This window comes from Periplaneta americana, chromosome 9, assembly GCF_040183065.1.
Source record: "Periplaneta americana isolate PAMFEO1 chromosome 9, P.americana_PAMFEO1_priV1, whole genome shotgun sequence".
Lineage (NCBI taxonomy): Eukaryota > Metazoa > Arthropoda > Insecta > Blattodea > Blattidae > Periplaneta > Periplaneta americana.
Window position 1 is genome coordinate 30,501,144 of NC_091125.1, and position 23,736 is coordinate 30,524,879.

Below are 23,736 nucleotides of genomic sequence, written 5' to 3' on the forward strand. Positions count from 1 at the left end.
TAAAAGTCGTAATTTTTCTCCTTCTACCGAGTTAGCGGGTGATTTGAATGTTGGCGCGGATATCCGAAAATTATTATTAAATTCTAGTCTGTGCATAGATTAGCATGGGGCCCCGGGCAACTGCTCAGCGTGCCCATACGTTAAGACAACACTGCTAATACCACTATAACTACGAGTAAACCATTTACATCAAGTGAAATTCTTTTCCAGGGATGTAACAACGGTCGAGACATCATTCACGAATGGCAGGGGACAGAAGGAGGACTTTATTGTTCTCATCTGTGTGTCTTCCTTATGATGAACACAACCCGCCATCTGATGCAGTCATCCATAGTAACGAGAAGGATGAGATCACCTTATGTATTGATGTCAGTGCTCACTATGTTCTGCGGAGGAGTACTGACATGAATCCAAAGGGCGAATAGCTAGCGGGATATTTGGTAAGTACTGACCTCAATATTTTTAACAAGGCTAAGGTAACAAACCAACTGTTGGCATTTCTCGAAGAAGGGAAGTAGTCGACAAAACTGTAGGGACTGAATTAAATGATAACGTAGATTCAAACTGGCATGTATCATCGGACACTTCAGTATCTGATTATACATACTACATATAATTAAAAATGAAATCACAGACCATTCATCCAGTGATAATTAGGAACTCGAGGAAAACTGATTGGGACGGATAAGTATAATTTTAACAAGACATTCTCTTTGGAATCTGATATTATTCTGGAACATTCGTTCGAGATTGGATGTGAAGTTGGCTGTTGACCACATTTCCAGTGCTTCTTCTAGTCTCTTCTCTTCACTTCATTGTAATGTCCATAGTTCTGCCACATATAGTGCTACACCTCATACAAAGCACTTCACTATTCTTTTCCTTAGTTCTTTTTCCAGAGGTCCGTAGAAAATGCTTCTTTTCTATTAAAAACTTCCTTTACCATAACTATCCTCCTTTTGACTTCCTCATGTTACTGCTTATAATACACCCCAAGTATTTGAAGCTGTTCATTTGCTCTACTGCCTCATTTAGAATTGTCAAGTTTACCTTCTTTACTTTTCTTCCTATGACCATGGTCTTCGTCTTGTTTGTTGTCTTCATCTCATTCTGCTCACAGCTGTCATTTAGCTCCAGTAGCATATCCCATAATATCACATCCTCTTCTGCTAACAATGCCGTATCATCAGCAAATCTTATGCAATTTATTCTTCTTCCTCCTACTATAACTCCTCCCATGTCTTGCTCCGAAATTTGCTTTCGTTGATTTGAATGATATTCCCTGAATCATACATATTTCTCCTTTATTTTGGTGTGATAACCTGTTATATCATCTTACTAAATTTCTATTTTGTATTCAAAACACTGCCGTTATACTCCGTAAACCTTGCACTTGACTAGTAGAGTCAATTATTTAAGAATATAGTCGCGAATTTTACTACCAACATTTCGATTGTTTTTTGTTTCATATGACTCGGTACGGCCCGGAGACTAATGGCCAGGTAGTTGGCGCTGCTCTACTGTCTGCCTTATATCCAGTTGTTCCGACATATTGGAATCATTTCTGTGCATAAAAACTTGGGAAACAAAATGGGTAATAAATATAGACCAGCCGTGGCGAAAAGGCCATGGTGCGCCGAGCCATTGTGTAAGCTGCAACGTGCATAGCACCTATGGAGGGAGGCGGACAACCGAAGGGGAAGTTAATGTTTAGGACGTGTAACGAAGAAAGACATGAACAAGAAAACATAGGACACATTATCACAACCTAAAATTAACTGTCTTCAGAATGTCTCTGCGACAAAGTTTCAAAATCAGGAATTATGTCACTCAGGGGCGTATTTTGCGGGCTACCGGCGGTAGCCCAAGGAAATTACAAAAGAAAAGGTTTATAATATAACATAATGTAATAATTTTGTATTATTAGTTTCACCATAGTAATTAAAATTAAAGTAATTGTTAGATATATTTTATGTAATAATAGGGTCAGCGGTAGCCCAAACCCTTTAACCATTATACGCCACTGATGTCACTTACTGCCAATCGTAGTTGATCACGAAGGTATTTGTCTGTCAGTCGTGATCTAAATTTGATTTTTACTATTTTCATTGTTGAAAATAATTTTTCACAAACGTAAGTTACAGCGAACATGGCTTCAACAGAGCAAGCGAAAGAACGAAGCTTCAAATATTTATTTTTTTTCCAAAGATTTGAAAAGTTCAATATCTGTCAAGTCCTTACATCTACTGGGTGTTCAGTTCAAAATGTGTCTTGGCTCGCTGTATGCCGTCATGTGGCTAGCTGATGAGCCTAGAGAATTCAATCTTCCTACACTTCCGCAGCTCAGGTGTATAACCTAAGAGGCAGAGAAGTTGGCTAGCAAGTACGGCGTTCATTCTGAAGAGTACGTACCGATACGTACGGTAACGCCGGTAGTGGCAGGAATGTGAACTGTTTGGAAATACGAACTGTCGGGATATGGGGAGAGGGTTAAGACGATTACTTACGTATTTGTTGACATTAACTTCGACGGTCAACATGGACACGGAGCATTTGATTTGTGTTGTGGAATGTTACCGTACGTAACCGATGACAACAAATACCCTGCGTACGACTTGCCGGCGCAAAACACAGTTCGAAAGAGGTTATGGTAGCACACAGACCGTACAGACCGCCATCTGTTGCTACGACGTTCAAGTTATACCGTACACGTTCTCAAGTTCAGATTGAAGAACGCCTTAAATAATAGGCAACTTCTCTAACATATAAGCTGAAACTCGCTTCAAATCGGTGACCCAACAACAGTGACGTCATGACACACTTTGAAATGAACACCCAGTAGCTTTCATTTAACGTCACATTGTAAATCTGTGAGTTTAAATTGAAAATCTAACCGCATTATTCGTACATCTGCTATAATAGAATCGACGTACAGAGATGATAATGATAATAATAATAATAATAATAATAATAATAATAATAATAATAATAATAATAATAACAACAACAGTTAACCTTTTAATGTTTCATCAGTAACATGTAGTAACTTATAATGCCGTTTTATGTTATACAACCGTTTTCCTAGTAATGTTTGTGAACAAATCATACATTTAATATTTTCATCATATTCTAAGCAAAAGAATGCATCCTCCCATCCTACTTGAAACTTTCGTTTTTTTATAGAGGTACATGGTTTCAAGAGAGATACTGCGACGATACGCCACTCGCAGGTCAGAGACAAATACAAACAGAACGGAGTTTGACTCCAGTGAGTAAGAGGGTGGGGGTTGTAGGTAGGAAGCGAGAGAAAAGCACTGCGAGCCACAATGTGCTCGTGAGTCGCATTTTCGCCGCGGCTGACATAGACTGTTGGCGTTCGCTGGTTTAATTGTAATGTAGAGGAAAAAAGAAGACAGTGTTTTGTGATATATGGAGTTCATTTTTGTAAACATGTGTAGTAAAGTGACGTGCAGAACAATCATACGGATGTGAGTCTGAGTTGAAGAAATATTGGTATATTTTAAGGTAAGAACTGGATGTACAGTATGTATACCATAAGGGACATACAATTCCGAAGATTTACGTATGCAGTTGTAATGTGATATTTAATGACACTGCAAGGACGCGAAACTTAATTCTAACAAAATGTTCTTACGAGAAACACAAAAATTGTGATTGTAGCATCTCTTTCAACGCTAATATATTTACTATTAGACTATTTATTACGAATGAATTTTAGTCTGTGTACTTGTATGCTAATGTTCGTATATTATCTAAACACAGATGGTGTATAGACAAGTTCATGTGCTAGATATTTGCAATAATTTGGAGGTTATATACAGTTGAAATTGGTTATAGTGTCATTGAAGGGACTAAAGAAATGATGTCGCAATAAACGAGTACCATTATAAGAAAAAATAAATAGATAAATGTAAATAAAATTGGTAACTACTGGGTGTTCATTTCAAAGTGTGTCATGACGTCACTGTTGTTGGGTCACCGATTTGAAGCGAGTTTCAGCTTATATGTTAGAGAAGTTGCCTATTATTTAAGGCGTTCTTCAATCTGAACTTGAGAACGTGTATGGTATAACTTGAACGTCGTAGCAACAGATGGCGGTCTGTACGGTCTGTGTGCTACCATAACCTCTTTCGAACTGTGTTTTGCGCCGGCAAGTCGTACGCAGGGTATTTGTTGTCATCGGTTACGTACGGTAACATTCCACAACACAAATCAAATGCTCCGTGTCCATGTTGACCGTCGAAGTTAATGTCAACAAATACGTAAGTAATCGTCTTAACCCTCTCCCCATATCCCGACAGTACGTATTTCCAAACAGTTCACATTCCTGCCACTACCGGCGTTACCGTACGTATCGGTACGTACTCTTCAGAATGAACGCCGTACTTGCTAGCCAACTTCTCTGCCTCTTAGGTTATACACCTGAGCTGCGGAAGTGTAGGAAGATTGAATTCTCTAGGCTCATCAGCTAGCCACATGACGGCATACAGCGAGCCATGATACATTTTGAACTGAACACCCAGTATAATACGCTGTTGAATCATATGTTCGTTTTGTAGTAACCCTATTCGTGTTCGCTGTCTGAGTTTTCCGATGCTCTTTGTCAGCGTCTGCGGTGTATTCCTTCGCTTTTAACGGTGACTCCGTACACTGGCTGTACAAGATTTAACGTCCTTTACAAATTCCCTAAATAGTTCACCTGATGTTGCAATGTTCATGAATTGCATTTCTAAGGAGTACTTAAATGACAGCTTTCATCAGTGAACTAAGTAATATAAATGTGACATTAATAATTTTATTATTTTACAACATACTTTTATTCATTAAATCAAATTACTTTCTTTATGAATTTAAATTTTACCTCTCACAGATTCATTCTGTTACACTAACTTAACCTTTATGCAAATACCTCTTGTCCCTGTGTATTTCATTGGTTTTAATGTTGCTTTTTATTTTTATCATAACCTAGTGGCTTGGGGGCGATAGCCTCAAGCGGGGGTGTAGGAGGACGGTAGCCCAGCAACAAATACAAAATTACATTTCGAATTAGATTAGGAATTTCATTAAGTATACAAAGGACACATTTTGCTCATTAATTTTGAACACTTTTCCACCAGGACTGCCAATAGCAAACGTAAACATTAATTTCACTTCTATCCTCTAAACGTACTTAAGATATTACAACATTTTGATGCTTTCTCTGGGTCTTGCTTTCTCCAACAAATTGAACCAATAAGTACATTTTTACCTTTATTTAAGGGTAATTCAATAACAGTTTATATTTTCAGTCAAAACACTTATCAGTATGTGAAGTCAGAAAATAATTCTGTTGCATCATAGTATAATTTAAAGGTCACAAATATTTTCGACTTATATAAAAAAGTCTTCTTCAGGTGAATCCTTAAGCAAACAATTTTGAAATTAGGTGAGGGACTAATCAGGTACATTTTGATCTAGTTGTTGAATGCACATGCAGGTTTTTTACAAATATATAGTTGTCATGACTCTGAGGTTAAATGGTTCACATACAAAATAAAACACTTATTTACATAAATAACTGAAATCTCTCATTTGCGTGTATATGAAACTATTGGCATCTATGGCCTAATGTTAAAAACTTGTGCAGTCAAGTAATGAACTTACACTATATGTCAAAAGGTTAAAATTAAAATATAAATGTTATAAAAAATGATGAATTCTGCAGTATTAATTAATATGTTGTAGGGTGGAGGGAGTTCGCAGTCTGTTTCACCGCGCTGAAAGGCATATTTGTAAGATGTACAGTTGATAGAGTCCAGACAGTGAAGGCCTGTTTCACCCGGCGTTTCATTGCAGACCCAATGTATGTGGAAAACACTGTCCTTCTGCTATATGAAAAAAATATCTTTACGATTAAAATATATATATATATATATATATATATTTTTTTTTTTTCAAAATTCAGTTCACTATGCAGTGATGAAGCGTTTCCCACATAACTAAAAAACTCTGAAAAATTCTGTGATAAATTTTTTTGTGTACATTTATGCATGTCATATCTAGTCTACAATATGATGCAATATCACTTGCATATTTTTTTAGTAGGTTATTTTACGACGCTTTATCAACATCTTAGGTTATTTAGCGTCTGAATGAGATGAAGGTGATAATGCCGGTGAAATGAGTCCGGGGTCGAGCACCTAAAGTTACCCAGCATTTGCTCATATTGGGTTGAGGGAAAACCCCGGAAAAAACCTCAACCAGGTAACTTGCCCCAACCGGGAATCGAACCCGGGCCACCTGGTTTCGCGGCCAGACGCTCTAGCCGTTACTCCACAGGTGTGGACTCACTTCTATACCTTTGATAGATTGTCTGATAAAAAGTAAATTCATTTAAAAAATGGTCAAGTATCAATATTCTCTTCCTACATAAAATAAAAAAATATATATATTATAAATATTTTTTGTGTATATTTATGCATGTCATATCTAGTCTACAGTATGATGCAATATCACTTCTATACCTTTGATAGATTGTCTGATAAAAAGTAAATTCATTTAAAAAATGGTCAAGTATCAATATTCTCTTCCTACATAAAATAAAAAAAATATATATTATAAATATTTTTGTGTATATTTATGCATGTCATATCTAGTCTACAGTATGATGCAATATCACTTCTATACCTTTGATAGATTGTCTGATAAAAAGTAAATTCATTTAAAAAATGGTCAAGTATCAATATTCTCTTCCTACATAAAAAAAATATTATTTATTAAGGAATGTACTTGAAAGAACATGATATTGTAGACATGAGTTTCAGCAATAAAATAAAAGAGAGAGAGAACATAAAAAAGTTAACAAGTTCATGAGTTATGAGGGAAACGCTTCATCATTGCACAGTAAACTACCACCATTTTGAATTTTGAAAAAAAAAAAAAAAAACAAGAATATAAATAATTTTTTCAAATCTTAAAAATATATTTTCATATAGAAGGACAATGTTTTACACAGACCAATTTCCTTCATCGTACAAGATACAGTAATGGTGGAAAAAAAATGTTGAATATTTCCAAACATGTTACTGCTGTAAGCTGTACCTAACCCCTTAACTATTCGGGAATCTTCATAATCTTGTCCTACAGTCACTTGACAAAGCAATTAGCCTAGTTTTAAGATTTGACAGTTGGTCCTGAAGATTAATCACAGCCCCCTCAATAAGTCCGTCATTAGACACCAGTTTGGGCCTGCCACCAGGATCCACCAATTGTTTCCACATTAATATATTATTTAAGTCCTCTGGTACTAAATCAAGAATAACATGGAAAGCCAGTAACTACTTTTGCTATAGCATTAACAGTGAATTGATAATTAGAATAACAACAAACGCATACATTGTATGGAATTTATTTTAGGATATCAGTATATGAAGAGTCCACTGCAAGAATGATGGATGTCACTTTCTTGTCGAAAATGAACCAAGACTGTCAATGCATAGCTTAAGACATATAGAATGTACATAGAGAGTCATATGGCATTAACTCTGATAGTCATTGTCCAGTAATGATCGGAAAATCACAGTTAAGCTTTGAGCGCTAAGCATTTCAAACTTTCAATTGCTTCTCCTGCAAAATGTATTCCAAATCACATCCATCATTCTTGCAGTGGACTCTTAATATATTTTGGACGTAACACATAAAATTTACTAAACTTCATATTAAAGTCTGAATTTTCATTGATGAACATAGAAAATGCTTCTTTTATTGTCATCACCAGACGACTGTGATCACCTGATAGCAAATAGATAATAGGAAATTTTATGTTTCTTCTGGAATTAATGATGTTTTGTTTAGTCGTCTTCAATTATTTATAATTGTGTTATTTCTTTTTATTCTCCATTGTTTTCTTTTTTCCATTATAATTATTTACCTACCATTTATTGAAAAAAAAACGACAATTGGCCTTTCTTTGAACTAATCCTACATTCTTTCACATTGCGGGTCTCCCTGACCATGTGATCAGCATGATGCAGTGCCATTGGAGAGACATCACAGAACAAGTACAAGACAAGGGACAAACACCCGCTCACTCAAGAAATCGAACCACGGATCGCCTGGTTGGGAAGCGTATTTGCTATCCACTGAGCCTACTGACGGACGAGTTCTAACACCAACACTACTAATACCGTCTGAAGCCAGCAAACACCGGGACTTGACCTGAATTAACATGGCGCCGGACTCAACACAGTATAATAGTATTGTTAATGGAGAAACATCCATGCCCTACACTAGATTTAAACCCATCCACATAATATTGGAAGTTAAAAGTTTACTGTTGCATAAAACGCGACCATCTAATATTTCGTTTTGTATGACTTGCCATTTATGCAACCGTGAACTTTTTAAGTTCCAATATTATGTGGAAACCATCATCATGAGTCTAAATCTAGTGTAGGGCATGGATGTTTTACCATTAACAATACTATTATACCACAGTCTACTATATACAGTCACGAAGCTTGAGTTTTGAGGGTGCTAGAAACAATAGACTGTGACGGTACTATTTTACATTGCCTGTAATGAGGCGATATTAGCGATCCTAGTGGTGAGCAACTATCTAATGTTTGCATATTTACTACATATTGAGCTTCGCGACTGTATATACTAGACTGTGATTATACTGTATTCAGTCCGGCGCCATGTTAATCCAGGTCAACAAGTCCTGAGTGTTTGCCGGCTCTAGGTGAAGATGACCTCTAGCGGGCACTCGCTTAAACAGTCCATGTGATGCGACTGTAAGTATGAATGCGTACGAACGTGTGTGATATTTATTGGGAAGAAGTTTAATATTATGGACGAAAGTTCTACAAAAAGTAGAACAAATTATGTTTGAATTCATTTTTGAGTTCCAATAAGTAAAGTATATGCAAATGAAATCTTGTAAAATTGGTCGCCAGATCATAAACAGATCTACTGTATATTGCTGCCGTCACGATCTAATTCAACTTCGCAAGATTTACGACATTCGTAAGTCTTACATATCGTCGGTTTCTTGGTAAAAGTGACCAAGTCCAAAATGCAAAATTGTTGGGAAAAGGCATTTAAAGGTTTAATGATCCATCCAAAAATGACTGTACTTCTTTAGATGTTAGCAGTAAATTATTTTGAAGGTAAATGTGCTATATTTTTAGTTCTTAATATAAAATTATATCTTAAATTTTCATAATACTTGGAAGCCTTGGAATGTGACTTGATCTCTTTTACCAAGAAACCGACGATATATCCACATTTCTATCATTTCCAGTATACACTCTTCTTTTTCAAAATTGATTATTTTTTACTTTAATATTACGTTTCTTAATTTACAGAATCCTGTAATCCAAAAATTGGTTGTCAGATCATAATCTGATCCACTATATATTGCAGCCTCCACGACCCAATTCAACTTCGTAAGATTCGTGAGTCTTATATTCATGTTTCTACGTTGGAATCCCATGATGGTTGTGCAACTCCATGATAGTTAACTTTTCGTTACATCTTTATATCTCTACAACACATATTATCAGAATTATGAAGACAATGAACAATCCACATACAATTAATTTTATTTTATGTGGCCAGTTGTTTTCTTCACATTCTCTATTCTACACTTCGTTCTTTTGTATATTATAATGTTTGTATTTTAGCTTCATCTTATCTCGCATCATTAATATCCTACATTAATTTGTACCTAATGACATAATATATGTAATACAGCTTAAATTTCATTTCTAATGTAATCCAACGAATGCTTTTTCAGGTACAATTGACTTTGAATACTAATCACTTACGTCAACTCATATTCATTTAATATTTATTAATCCAATAGTATTTAATTTACATTCAGTGATTTTCCACTACAGTTTATTATTTTTTAGTTTTTAAGATTTTGTATTCCAGTTAAAAAAGTCACATTTTTCTAGTTCATTTATATTTATTTTTATGTATATTTGTTCTTTATTTCATTTATATCATACTCTTCAACCACAAGATCTGTTTCATACCATATATTTTATTTACACATGCTAACCTAGTATAATGTAAAAATATGCATATTTAATCAGTTTTATTTTATTCATAACGGTGTCATTCCTACAAATTAGTTGATTTATTCCTGGTCACTTTTTCACAATTAATAGTAATAATACGCATAATTTTTCATATAGGCCTACCGTCTTATTTAAATATGCATAATTATTACACCACATGTAATTATGCCTTTTATACTGTTTTTAAACATATCATTTTTCACTATTTTAACCTTGGACATGTCTTCATATTTGTAAATATTTAATATGTATTGCTTATTTATCACATAGATATCGAATTTTATGTCTGAAGATACCCACAATTGGGCGAAAACGTTAACACCAATAATGTAATTGTAAAATAACTATTCTAGTATTTTACATTAAAATAAGTCAAAAGACTGAACATTTGCATGTTTTTTTTTTCATTTTTATTTCAAAATTGTTCTGTGGTTGGGTATAACAACATATATAGAAATTGTCCTCCTGTGACCAAGTTTTTCGTGTTCCCGAACAGTAGACAGCACATAATTAGGAGGAAAGCTTGGATTGCAAAAACGAGACGTGAAGAACTGAACCCGTTCAGCCTCAATCGCGCAAGTTTCTCAAACCAATGTTAGAAACACAGGTATAGTCTCGTCGCTCTTATTTCCGGGAGCCATTGCAGGTCGGCTACATTAAAACGTGTGCGTATTGTGATTCGCTGATGATGACGTTATGCATTTCCTATGGCTCGATAAATATTTAATATAATCGCCCGCCATTTTCGCTCTTTCGTTGGCGTTCGCAGAAAGCACACGAGGACGTTATTTGCTGCTCAATTATTTTCTGAATTATAGTGTGTTTGATTTATTATCATAGGAGCTACGACATGATAATGTTTAACGGTGTGGCAAATAGATTCCTCGTCTGGTAGCTCGGCAACGAAAGAACAAAAATGGCGAACGATACTACCTACCTAGACTTTATAGAGCCTTCACTTCCTAAGACGTAAGCTAAGAGGAGGAGTCACGCCGGGAATACAGCGTCGCGACTATAGTATTTTCTGAACATGTGGTCAGAATAGAGGAAGACCACCGCGTAAGGCCATAAGACAAAACAGCACATATTCATTCGTTTCAAAAGAAACAGAAATATTCGATTTATCTCGGGAATGAAAACGTGATCACCGGATTTGTAGTGCTATCCCTTGAAAAACAGTGAAGAACTTACGAGAATATATTAATTTTTCTTTAAATTGTGTGACCAGAACACGGTTTCGCAAAATGGATTCTGTGCTCTGCATTAGACAGAAGTCGCGCAATATACAGTAATTAAACATCGTATGACGTACACGTAACCTAATACGAGAGCTCCGATATCTTTCATCTCCACTAAGTGCATCAGTTCGAACGAATGTTAATGATAAACTCTTGGGAACAGCAGTAGTTGCAAAGCCAATTAACAATGCTGTCATTCCTCTCAAAACCGTATCCCCTGACGACAGTTCGTCGAGTCTAAGATGTGTCTTACAGTCATATTTAAAGTAATTTCCATTCCCCCCTTCTCCGTTTTATTTTACATTTGTGTCAGCCGCCACAAACGTTAACAGGTTCCATCGCAAGATCCTGTATCTTTCATGAGACTTGTAACACGACACTACTATGCTAATTTGCTCTTGTTCGATGTAGGACTCCATTTACAGCGTTCGTAGCCGGCTGATTTCAATGTCTGTTTGAAACGACATCAATTATGCAACACCCTGATTGGTGCAGGGTATAAAGAGACTGTAAGAGAGGTTACTCCCTGATTGGCTGTTTCATATATGAGCTAGAATTTACTTCACTGTGTATAGAATCAGGGGGTTTAACTTCCAAAAGAGTTCAAACAAGATATATACTTCAGTAAAGTAGATTGCTTGTGGAAATGGACCGAAATGTACTTTGGCTATGTATTAACTGGAAATGCAAGCTCTTTCATCTTGTCAAATGGCGAAAAGACGATCGTATGCAGTTACAAAGGCAGAGGCAGATGGTCAAATAAACTGCTAAAAGCAGGCAGGAACGGAAGGGGGCTGCGAAATCCCATATGCCAACATGTTAGGGGTATGCGCTGCTCATTATATGCGTAGTATCTGTGAAAAGAGGGTTTAAGTACCATTACCGCATGTTTGCATTTGTCTTCCCTTCCAAACTCTTTGAATTCCTTAGATAAACAATGAAGGGTAAATCACGTATTGTGACTGAAGAGATATGCAACTGTCGTGAGAAATTATAGCATCTGGTTTGTTGGGGTTCTTCGTTAAAATAACTTCTCTAAGACTTAACATATATTAATGTAAAACTAAAACCGATATTTTAATTATAGAGCGTACCTTACGCGTGGGACCACTACATGGACATTACAATCTGCATCTAGCATGGTCTGACCACACGGCAAACGACATCAACTGCAACTCAGAATATCCAATTGGTGAGTCACCCAAATCAACTAATTAGCTTTTAATGAAATATTTCGGACATATTAAAATGTTTCATAACATTAGGATTTTTCCTAAGTACCGGTCATAGAGCTGATTTTATTGCAATTATTATTCTTCAAATGGTCTCTGTATGATTCTTTCTTTTACACTTGTGTGTAGAGTATTCGTTTTAAGGCAAAGGTCTATGCGACCTGAAACTTGTAATGACATGTGTCTTTATTGACACCACCAAATGTAATAATGCATAAATAAGAATATTAATAACTATCTTCTGAAACTACAAACACACCCTAACCCACTTATTAAACCATAATTAAACATAACATTCAGTGAAATTCAAGTAATGTTAACTTACCTGCTAAAATCATTGACTCTGAAAATTTACCTACATATCCAGCTCACCAGTCTCCGTTTCTGATGGAGAAGTTAGTCACACTTCATTTACTATATTAACAAGCAAACATTCTAATGGGGGCAGATAAAAAAGTTAATTTTGTTTCTTTCACCGTGTTAATAATGTCAAAACAAGTGCTTGTACAAATTTCTGCCACTAGAGCGCAATTACGAGGGCCGTAAAAATAAGTTTCCCTGGGGCCGTTTACGGAAAGAAAATATAATTTCATTGAAAAATGTATTGGAACAGATATTCCCCACTGGAATGGAGACATTTTTCATATCATGGGATCGACAGAGACGTGCAGACAGCTGTCACACACTGATTCTGATCCTAGGCGGCAGATTTCTACGACACAGGAATACAAAAGTTGATCTCACGATATGATAAATGCCTCAATTCCGGTGGGGGTTATGTTGAAAAATAGCTCAACAATACCTGTAGCTGTTCAAATAAATTTTTGCTATGAAATTGTGTTTTCTTTCTGTAAACGGCCCAGGAGAACTAATTTTTTTACGGTCCTCGTAATTGCGCTCGAGTGACCAAAATTTGTATAAGCACTTGTTTTGACATTATTAACATGACGGAAAAAAGTAACTTTTTTTTTCTACACCCATGAGAATGTTTGCTTGTAAGCAATATTCTTGTTAAGGCAAGGGTCCATGTGACCTGGAACTTGTAATGACATGTCTTTATTGACATCACCAATTATATATAGGCTATATATAAAAATAATATTAATTGACCTTTCCATAATCTGAATGTCGAATATGATGTACAATGGGGAAAATATAGCCTCCACCTTACTGTGTATTTAGCCTTTTGTAATCGATATAGGCCTATGTATAAATACGATGTCATATTTACTTTCATTTGTGTAGTTTAATCGTCGTGATCTTAAAGTAAGTCGGCCTCGGTAGCGTAGTCGGTATAACGCTGTCCTTCTGTGATCGAGATTGCGGGTTCGATCCCGGCCTAGGTCGATGGCATTTAAGTGTGGTTAAATGCAATAGGCTCATGTCAGTAGGTTACTGATATGTAAAATAACTTCTACGGGACAAAATCCCGGCACACTGGCGACGCTGGTATAACCTCTGCAGTTGCGAGCGTCGTTAAATAAACCATAATTTATTTTTTTTTATTTTCTTAAAGTAATTGATTCCGAAGTGCGTTGTGGTTATAATTTTTCCCACGATCTCTTCTTTGATTGCTCTACGTTGTTAGCTTTCATTTAGTTTATAATTATAGTAACTTATTTCGAAATCGCTTTTCATTTAGACTTTGGTCATTGCTCTCAGTAATAAGTATGTTCTACCAAGTAAACAAACATGTACCTAAATTAAATTATTTTGTTATCTACAGTATATCTTATATCCTAGTCTGCCGTTTGTTGTAACTCCCAGAAGGGACGAATTCAGAAAGTCTTACGTTAATTATTTGAAACATATTTTCATCTTTATCATCGTAGACTACAAATTTCATTTTCAAATAGCGTGTAAGATATCGGCGATGTTTCAGGAAGGTGTAATGTGACTCCTTTGCTTAGACTATGTAATTTAGCATTCTTTTTACAATAATACAAATTATGTACTTATTATTTAGAGAACTCTGAGTTTCACTGCCGCCCTTATATAACTCCTACATTGGTCCCTATCCTGAGTAGGATTAATTCAGTCATTACCATCATATCCTACCTCTCTCAAATCCATTTTAATATTATCCTAACATCTACGTCTCGGCCTCCCCAAAGGTCTTTTTCTCTCAGGTCTCCCAGCTAACACACTACACGTATTTCTGGATTCACTAGGCCTAATACGTGCTACATGCCCTGCCCATCTCAAACATCTGGATTTAATACTCTTAATTATGTTGGGCGACAAATACAATGCGTGCAGTTCTGCGTTATGTAACTTTCTCCATTCTTCTGTAATTTCATCCCTCTTAGTTTCAAATATTTTCCTAAGCGTTTTATTCTCGAACACCTTTAACCTAAGTTCCTCTTTCAAAGTGAGAGTCCAATGCTGGGTTGCAAGAAACCTGTTCTATAAATTGCTGTTCTCTCGTTAAGTAACGGACCTTTAAACCATTCCAGTCTTTAAAGTATAGGTCGTTGCAAATGTGATATTTAACGATCTGTTAGCTATTCCATATTTAAACGGAAAAGATTCAAAACGACAGAGCCATCGTAGCCGACGCAAATAATTCCCATATTATACGTGCATGTCGTCATATTGTGTTTTTGAATAGTCATTGTTTTCAAACTTCGCACTAGACAGGCATCAAATATTGCCCCAGGCCAACATGCAACGATTCTTGGTACAGATTGATAGAGAAGTAACCCTTCCTGTTTCGGCACATCTCATTCAAGTGTCTACTGAGGCTTTGAATTTTCATATGGCTACAGTCTATGCACCAATAACGTTGGGAAAATTGCGAATTGAGAAGAAATCCTGTTTTACTGTTTGTACAGAATTTCCTTGAGGCATAGTAATGTATTGTTCTCTCATTCTTGCAGTCACACCTTATTATTCTACACGCTGTAGATTTATAAACACGAATATGATCCACTATCACATTCTGAAACGCTCCTATTGTGTAATAGCGCAAGGCAATCAACTGTCTTACTGCGTACGATTTGTTTTCCAATATGATGCCCTATTTCGTGCAAGTGAGCCATGAATGTGTCTTTTGATAATCTAAATCTAACCTTGAAGCCAATATTATCATATTCTTCTAGAGGATTCGATCATCTCTCAGTATTCTTGGTCTAAGTAGATGTTGTACCATATCAAACATAACCTCTACGTCAGACGATTCTATAATAATACCGGTAATAAAATTGTTTTAATCACAAAACTTTTCCTATACACACATGAATCTCGAGTTCATTGTAATATGTATATTACATTTTATTTATTTACTACTGATGATAACATATCCACGAAATTACTTAATACTGTCAGATACAAAAACAAGAAATATACGTACAATATGGCGGCTAACGATTCTTTGACAGTTTACAGCCCCGATTTTCGACCTATAGTTTACAGAGTGCTTTAACGAACCAGTAGCTTTAAAGGTCGCTCTTGCAACGCTTACTGACGCTAAATGAACAGTTATAGGACCAATAGCGTTTAACGAACCTATAAATGCTTTCTTGCAACCCAGCACAAGTCTCACAACCATACAGAACAACCGGTAATATAACTGAATACATACTATTGCATTTTATAAATTGTATAATTCAAGTTTTTAATTTTTACGATCGGAAACGTAAAATATTACTTCAAGGATAGCATTTTATAAAGTACAAACAGTGTTAGAATATATAGCCTATAAATCATCATTACTAGTTTCTGTCTTGGGGCGGTTCATATATGAAAGCAAGCATTTCAAGGTTTGCAGCTTTCTGGCATCTATCGGAAGTTCTGGGGGACGTGCAACATTTATTACTTATATGTCACAAGAAACATATACTGTCGACGTAATTGTCCTTTGTCCACTCGCTTTTGTGAGAGGTTTTCCTCCATATGAATCCAGATATTTCTGAGATGCACATTGAGGGAGACAGCTGTGGCCCTTTTTATTATTTTCAGTGTCATATAACAAAAAACGAAATGAGACTTGTAATATATGAGTTGACGTATGAAAATATTGCTAGCGTTCATCGTTTTGTCCCCTGACGGTTCACCGTTTAGTAATTTATGACGGTGAGTAACTCCAATATCTAGCGACTTCGGTGATAGCTCGAGGGATTTACAAGGGCTCCTAGACTGTCAATAAATGCAAGCACTGCACTTTTTATAATTCATTAAGACAATACCATGAGACTACTCACAATGCAATATTGGGAACGGTTGTCGGCAACGGACAAGGTTTAGAATTTTTCAAACACCGCAGCTCATTTTAAATATGAAGTATTATTATTATTATTATTATTATTATTATTATTATTATTATTATTATTATTATTATTATTATTATTATTATATAAATAGGAAGCCAGGATAACACAGAGGGTTTGGATTTGAACGGGTTACATCAGCTTCTTGTCTATGCGGATGATGTGAGTATGTTAAGAGAAAATCCACAAACGATTAGGGAAAACACGGAAATTTTACTTGAAGCAAGTAAAGCGATAGGTTTGGAAGTAAATCCCGAAAAGACAAAGTATATCATTATGTCTCGTGACCAGAATATTGTACGAAATCGAAAAATAAAAATTGGAGATTTATCCTTCGAAGAGGTGGAGAAATTCAGATATCTTGGAGCAACAGTAACAAATATAAATGACACTCGGAAGGAAATTAAACGCAGAATAAATATGGGAAATGTGTGTTATTATTCGGTTGAGAAGCTCTTATCATCTAATCTGCTGTCAAAAAATCTGAAAGTTAGAATTTATAAAACAGTTATATTACCGTTTGTTCTTTATGGTTGTGAAACTTGGACTCTCACTTTGAGAGAGGAACAGAGATTAAGGGTGTTTTGGGAGTAAGTTTCTTAGGAAAATATTCGGGGCTGAGAGGAATGAAGTTACAGGAGAATAGAGAAAGTTACACAACGCAGAACTGCACGCTTTGTATTCTTCACCTGGCATAATTAGGAACATTAAATCCAGATGTTTGAGATGGGCGGGTCATGTAGCACGTATGGGCGAATCCAGAAATACTTAGTGTGTTAGTTGGGAGGCCGGAGGGAAAAAGATCTTTGGGGAGGCCGAGACGTAGATGGGAGGATAACATTAAAATGGATTTGAAGGAGATGGGATATGATAATAGAGACTGGATTAATCTTGCACAGGATAGGGACCAATGGCGGGCTTATGTGAGAGCGGCAATGAATCTCCGGGTTCCTTAACAGCCATTTGTAAGTAAGTAAGTATAGTAAGAAATTGAATGTACCAGAATGAAACTAGATTTATTCAATCTATATTGAGAAAATAAAGGAATGCCAAGGCAGCTTACTTGAACCAGATTAGAAGGATACCCTCATCTTGAATTTTTTCTAGAGATTTTTATATATTCTCCAAGAGGGATTAGATGAACAGGACATCCACGGAAGAGATGGAAGATCAGTCTGGTCAATCCAGAGATTGAATTAATACGTCATTATCTTGTAGATGGTGATTTAAGTAAGAGTGTAATTGAAATATTGAAGTAATAATATCTTAAAAATGAAGAAATATAAAGTTTAGTTTCTCACTCACATTTGTTGTTATACTCATTTAACTAGAATGCTTCTTTTTTATTCACTGTTTGCTTCGTACTTTCTACTTTACATTGTCTCCTTTTCACCCCTCTCTTCCTTCTATCTGTGTTTCTCATTCTCTACTTTACAACTTCCTATCATTTATCTCTGTCTTTTTTTCTCACTTCTCGTCTCTCTTCCCTTTTTCCTCGCTTGTCCTTCTCTCTCTCTCCCTAAATATGTATCTATTTAATTTAATTAAGGCCGTCAGGCCTGCACTACAACACCATCATAAATATAAATTAAAACAATAAGTGTGGAGAGAAGAAGTAACCAAGAAAGATAAAAAGAGGGAAGGAGAAAATAAAGTACATACGATAAAATCACAATAGGTAGAAATAAAAATGTACCAATATATTAATAGCCTAATATATAGGCCTATAGTTTAATGATTAAAATACCTATGTAACTACTGTAAACACCTAAAGCTAAGTAAATGACCGTACAAATTTGGAAAGAAAGAAAACAATATCAATTTTTCAATATTCACAGTAAAGTTAAAAATTTTAATATACTAAATTATACTGCACTAATGCTTATTAAATTTGTTTTTTTGAATACTGCTAAATTCCGACAATTCTGATATCGCTGGGTAGGATATCCCATAAACTTGATAACGAGATAGTGAATGATAATGCATATGTTAATATTTTATGTGTTAGTATAGCTAGTATGCAGCTATTTTGATGTAATATAATAGGTAGTTTTTGCTCGACCATACTATAATATGCTCATTACATGTGACATAACTGTACCTTAATGACATACATTAAAGTATGTCATTCCTATTGATTTCCAACTAAGAATATGCGATATTGATTAATATCGTATGCGCACAACCCGCAAGCCTTGGAAGGAGCAAAGCAAAATAACAAGAAGGAAGTGCACAATCAACATGTATTTAAAATAATATAAATTCTGTTCATGTTAACCTTAAAATTGTAATAAATTGAGTTAATTTCCTGTGTTTTAATGTGTGTTGCTTTGAGGTTAAAATGTCAAATCAAACTCCTGCAAAAAAAAATCAATAAATACGGCGTACACGCAAAAGTGCAGCGCGCCTTCCGTCTGTTGCACTACTCGGGAACACGCTGAAAAGACGCTCATGGTTCGTGCCTACCATCTGTAGCAATAGTCGAGAACATGCTGAAAATACATTCATGGTCACGATTTCATTATCGGCAAAATAACAGGGTAAGATATTTGTAAAATCTCAAAACTTAGATACTTAATTATGGTCGAACATAAACAGTCGTATGCTTCTTGTCTATAATAGTAATTCGTATGAAAATTATGAAACTCGCTTACGTTCGTTTCATAAACATACTCACGTCTTAATTACTACTATTGTAGGCTCTTTGCATAATATACTATAGTGAAGCGGGAGGCTAGGTATTTAGGTGTAGAGGTGGAAAAGGAGGACTATATAAGTTTGTTTCTCTCCCTTATGTTTATGTACTATTCATCTTTTGTTTTTTCCTTGTATACTTTCCTTTTCAATTTCTTTTCTTTATTCTTTCTTATTTTTATTCTTCTTCTTAGAATAAAACTCTGTACCGTACTTGATAATATCTTTGTGGCTTTTAGAATTTGTCACTGCTGAAACGCTCTCTTACTGATTTCTACAAAAATTCTACGTGTAAAGATGGAGGATTGTTTTATTAATTAATCTTTGATTTTCCGTAACCCAGAGCAATCAATCAATCATGTTTGTCAGAATTACAATAGCATAATTCTGTGGCCTTTGGGTAAAGGGAGATAAGTAATAAAAATGAGTTCGGAGATAAATGAAAATTAAACTTGGAACCTTTATTACAAATAGTTTTCTACACAAATAAAACACATCAACTGCTTGTATTCTTTGATTTTTGTACACCCACTTGTATAATTTAACTTGTGTGTTCATCTGGGGGAACAAAATTCCACCTGGACAAAAAAAATGACTTATAGGCCTACCCCTTTACCCGAACACCACAGAATTATAGACAATGGTCAATAAAAGCAAACAGATTAAATTCCAAGTTCATATGGCCGTCAAAAAATTCATTAATATGATAAAAAGGATTATCTAAAAGCCATTTTTTAAAACAACTTTAAATCTAAATAAGATGAGTGGGCATTCTTAGGCAATCTATTAAACATATCTACAGAAATAACACAACCATTTCTTGGTATTTGTCAACCTGACCGTAGGTGTTACAATATAATGATTATTTGTAGTACAATATTTGTGAAGCAGGGATTAAGAAGCATGACTATTTAAATTAATCTTGGTATAGACTGAACTGGTATATTGATTAATTACAGTAAGAATATTAGTATTACGAAATAAAGTTCGACAATGAGTATTAAAAGGTGAATTAGTAATAATACGTAATGCTTTTTTCTAAAAGATTAGAACACTTAACATTAGCACCGTTACCTCACAAATTAATACCATAATGAAATACACTATGGAAAAATGCATAATAGGCTTGTTTCAAATATCTACTAAATACAACAGCTTTTAATTGACACAAGAGATAAAGTACACGAGATAATCTTTTGCACACAAATGCAATGTGAGCCGCTCAAGTAAGTTTGAATCTAATGTAATAAGAGCATCCTTTGTCTTCACGCAAATGCAAAAAACTCATATGGTTGGCGAAATGGTGTTAAGTGAATCATAGTTAAATTATTTCTGTTAGAAATAAGTAATTTACAGTTTTAAAGATAAACTAGTGTTAGGATTTGAAATAGTACCATGGACTCTAAATAAAATCATAGCGTAGTGCTAACTTGAAAATATTTAATATAATTTCTGAACACATTCGTTGAAGCTAGTGTAATAGGATTACAGTTTTATCTTTGGATTGATTTTTTTCATTATATTGATTTTATAAATTGGTTTGCACACAGTTATTAATATGTTCTTTTCAAAATATTTCGCTTTCATTCAGTTGGTACAAAATTAAATCCAGTTCCGTCGACCGTTAGAAAATTTTACTCGCTTTTTGAAACACAAATGCGAAGAGGGGAGGTAGGGAATAAAGGAGACTTTCACTTTGAAGGGGTTTATTGATGGAGTTCGTGAAAAAAACTCCACGAGTAATTAAATTAAAAATATTTTAAATCAGAGACCTTTACAATCTGTCAACTATAAACACTCGTATTCGTCTCCAGGGGATGCATTTCACTGGCTCGAATTAATAGTCCCGAAAGGGAGATCGTGACCTCAAATGGCGACGTAAATAAAAACAAATTTAACGCAAGAGGTGCTCTAGAATTGATGCTTAGTGCTGATTTATTTTCCTCTCAGTACTCAGAACGAAAAATATCTCAAGACAAAGACCACTTTTAACCCTACTCTACTTGAATCGGATCTCTTGGTAAATTACTATTTTTTTTCTCTAAATCCAATTATTGATATCACTAAATGAATAATTTCCTTAATTATATTACCCAAAGGATTTCCTATTCATAAGGCTATTGAAGAATAACAGTGCTTTATATAGATCAATGATATGTATAACAGTAGAAGAATATTGCAGCAAAAAGTTTTGAAATTATGCAAAATGATAGCGTTGCTATGCTGACTGCAAACTGAAATTGGACATTAAATCATGGGAATAAACGAAAAATTGTGTCAGAAAAGATGAGATTTTTACTGTTGGTCGTAAAATGTATAAAGCTTATACTTTTAGATAAAAGGTGAGAGGAGATTCATAGGACTACTGTAGTTGCGTGAATCGTTTGTGCTCTCGGTTGGGTGTTAGTCAAAATTAGATTTTTAAAGAATTGGTTCTTATTTAATAGGATATGAAATGATTCAGAGTGAAATAAATTTAGTGAAATTTATGTGTTGTATTAATGATTATTTTTATATTTACTCAAGTCCCTTCAGTGGAACAGTGTGAAGGAAGTGAGACAAAGAGCCTTTAGGCTAAGAGTTCACATAAAGATCAAGACGAGTCCCAAGAGCCTTTACAAGAGCGCGATTTTCATCTTCTGCCTTATAATTAATAATTTCACCTTTCTCCCTCTTGTGATTCATCGCTTGATTGAATCATTTCTCCTTTATTTCTTTATTGAATAGACTATACACTATATCTGTACAAGTATTTTCAACCTTGAAGCCCAATAATGTTGCATTATAAACCAGAGATCACAGAGATGTCGAATTCTTTCTGACTAAATAAAAAGAATGAATTCTCTCAAGGTTGAGAACAGACTAAATATCCCACGCCGACGACTACGTATGGCAATCTGCTAGTTTAAGTAGTCGTTATTAGATCGGAGGTTCTAGCGAGCTACTGGAGGCAATAGTATATTCTAATCTAAAGAGCCGTAGTTGATAAGCGAGTCGCAAGTAAAGGTTGTTTTCTACGGGTCTAAAACGTAAAGATACCAACCGGGTCCACTGGCACAAACGTACTAACTGCGTTCCAAGACTTGCACAAAGCAGGATGTGAGAGTTACAACGGATTTTTATCATATAAATAGGTTTGTTAGTACTAGACACGTTATGGGGCAGATTACAAATGTTTCATTATATCTCTGTCGGTCAGTGACCCCGTTAAATTTCAAGCGGCTTGTCTTAGTCATGGGCGTCAGCGTATTAACAAGTATTATAACCTTTTGCTATCTATTTTTCCCCTCACCACAAACTGTGACGTTGCACAGAGACAGAGATAAAATAAAAGATCTGTACACGAAGAGCCTACGAACGGTTACATCTGGTGACGCTATCAGATGACGTACAGTCCGCATTTCACGAGAAGATCCGAGCAAGGAATGCGAGTTTTTCCCCCCACTCTGATAACCTATCCCCGACACGGAACCGGCCGGCCATTGACAGAGCCTTGTTTGTACCAGCCGGCCAATGAAACCGCTCCCATCCACCTGCTTCTTCAAGAACGCTGAGTTACTGGCTTACTCTTCTCTTATCCCCCGAGGACCATAGTCCCCTCGCAGGAATCCTCTCTTGAAATTTGGACAGTACTCCCTTTGACGATATTTGATCGTGATGGCAATGTAACATGTGCCTTCCACAGTATCAACTTGGAGTTTGAAATATTGAAGAGTCAAAGGGGAAAAGATTTAATAGTTATTAATGGACACAATAATATAGTTGTTACTCAAAATGGAAAATTTCATGCCTTAGGATTAAATATGAAGTACAGAAAAAATGTAATGAAATGGTGAAGTTACTTTTTGGTTTACCATTTTTGATCCCAGCCATGTTGACGATATTTTCACAAATGTTTTAATGTCCATCCATCCCCAAGAACGTGGAGTTCCAGTTTTCACAGATCACGTTTTTAAGAACTGTGATTTCCTTCCAGATTGTGATTCCTTCGTCCTCTTTAGGTAGAGTTCTCTTAAAATGCAATAAGAACCACAAATGCAGCGACGGCTTCCATTCGAAGTATTACCATCTCCATAATAGATGCTCTGAAAGAAATTCTGAGACCAGAATATGTCAAAATTAACAGCACTTAATGTATTATCACAAGAGGAAACTTATTCGAAGGAAATGACAATATGTGCCACAGAAAATAGAACAACTAGCCTATACACAGGAC